The following is a 2,500-nucleotide window of genomic DNA, read 5'->3' as shown; positions in this document are numbered from 1 at the left end:
CAGGCAACTCACAGCACAGGGAGACATAAGGAAAGAGAGAGAGGGGAAGAGAGAGAGAAAGAGACAGAGAGGGGTATGAGAGAAAGAGAGGGGGAGAAAGAGAAAGAGGGGAAGAAAGAGAGAGAGAAAGAGAGGGGAGAGAGAGAGAGCCAGAAGCAGCATGAAATAAGAGGGAATCAACAAGAGTAAGGAGAGAAAGGGATGAGTGTTGAGGGAAGATAAGCATGTGGTGTGTGTGTGTGTGTGTATGTGTGTATGGGCATACTGTATGTGTGTGTATGTGTGTGCGTGCAGGGCTAAAATGTGCAAGTTATGTGACTAATAGCGAGTGCAGGAAGTCAGCCTGCAGGATCCACACCCACACTCTGTCTGGGGGGCAGCAGGACTGAAACAAGCACACACACAAACACACACACACACACACACACACACACACACACACACACACACACACACACACACACACACACACACACACACACACACACACACACACACACAATCACACACAATCACACACAATCACACACGCACACACAGCAAAACAAACACGAACAAACCCGCACACACACGCACGCACATACAGCAAAACAAACACGAATACACACACACAGGCAAACACACACAGACACACAGACACACACACACACATTACAACTGAGGAGAGCCAGGCCAGACCTTTGCCACAATCGGCTGGTCTTAGTTGGGTGGTGTTCAAGCACCAGGGGGGTCTGAGGCCATGACTGACTGTGTTCATCTGAGGGCTGGGATTACTGGGGCCAGAGGAGAGGAGAGGAGAGCAGAGGAGCTGCGGTAAACCACACGGGATAAGATGAGCTAAGGCTCAGGGCTCTTAATCACCCACAACGCAACGTCTTCTCAACAACCACCAAAAAACATCCAGCTGACAGCACACACACACACACACACACACAGATTTGTGTGCGTGGGCACTGAGGATCTGGCTCAAGTCATCGTCCCATGTGTGTTCAAGCTGGAGTCTGTGCACGTATAATGCAGATGTACTGCATGTCCAGTGGGTCAACTGAAAGAGCACAAGCTTTACAGAGGCGATGGGTTCCAAATCCAGTGTGCGGACATATTGTATCTGCACAGTGCCGTCAGCTCTTCCTGATATAAGTGTCCGCTACATGAATAGCTGTAAATGCGTAATGCAAAGTGCTGAGCATCTCTGAGCTCCTAGACAGGGGCCATTTTAAGGGCAATGGTTCAGTGCCCTCCAAACTGCCCGGCTCACTCTGCAGTGAGGAGTACAGCCCGGGTGTGAACAGCTGACACACAGCCTCTCTGAACACCGCATCGGCATGAGACGCCGCATCGGCAAACCCAAACGCCAGGGCGTCGTACTGCCACAAAGTGGTGTAAACACTGAATGGTCGTTAACATATGGAGCACATACATTTCCCCTCTGAACCTATTTCAGAAAATGTGTAGGGCATAATGTACTCTTGGACAAAAGAACCGCCTACAATTTTTTGCAACTCAGCCCTTTTTCAAGTGAATTAATTGTTCAATGAACAAGATACAAAAGAATGTAAAATTGAGAAATATACTTCTATAAACGTATACTGGCGTGAGACTTCTGTCATCTGCTCCATATGTGTCACACATTTTGTGAGGTTTCAGGTCAGATACCTCAGTGGCAGGAGCAGAGACAAGGCTAATGGATCTGTGACACAGTTAAGGGTGCGGTGTCAGAGGGAGGGAGGGATGGAGATAGGTAGAGGGAGGGAGAGACAGAGGGAGAGAGAGAGAGAGAGATGTAGGAGCAGGGCGAGGCAGGACATAGAACAGAAGACAGAGAGGGGGGAGAGAGAGAGAGAGGAGAGAAAGAGGGAGAAATGGAGGGCCTAATTATCGGACTAATTGAAAGCCTAGTTTCCACTGGTCCCTATGGAGGCAGAGGGCAGGGCTGGCCTTGATGTTCAGAAAGGTATCAGGAGAAACCACAGGGATTAGACCAATAAATCTGAAAAATCTACACAATTCCCTGGAACACACACACACACACACACACACCACGTGTAGGGTGCAGGGTGATGCAGCTCCATGCAATGCTGTTGCAGGAAGAAGAAAGAAGCTTCTTCCTCTGCACAAAGACTTGAAATGACTTAATGCAGCCTGTACACAACACCACACAATGCTCCGTAATAGGCAGCCTGTACACAACAGGACATGATGCTCTGCCATAAGCAGCCTGTACACTACAGGACACAATGCTCTGTCATAGGCAGCCTGTACACTACAGGACACAATGCTCCGTAATAGGCAGCCTGTACACAACAGGACACGATGCTCTGTCATAGGCAGCCTGTACACTACAGGACACGATGCTCTGTCATAGGCAGCCTGTACACTACAGGACAGAATGCTCTGTCATAGGCAGCCTGTACACAACAGGACATGATGCTCTGTCATAGGCAGCCTGTACACAACAGGACATGATGCTCTGTCATAGGCAGCCTGTACACTACAGGAC

The 2,500-nt window shown here is 49.3% G+C and overlaps 1 protein-coding gene across 6 annotated transcripts in view; it reads right to left on the bottom strand.

Moving 5' to 3' along the window:
• LOC308376180 (calcium/calmodulin-dependent protein kinase type II subunit beta-like) overlaps positions 1-2,500 on the bottom strand; it is a 76,915-nt gene that overhangs the window by 55,231 nt on the left and 19,184 nt on the right. The gene's annotated exons all lie outside the window — the stretch shown is intronic.

This window comes from Sprattus sprattus (assembly GCF_963457725.1).
Source record: "Sprattus sprattus genome assembly, chromosome: 15".
NCBI lineage: Eukaryota > Metazoa > Chordata > Actinopteri > Clupeiformes > Clupeidae > Sprattus > Sprattus sprattus.
This window is presented reverse-complemented; position numbering and strand designations above follow the sequence as displayed.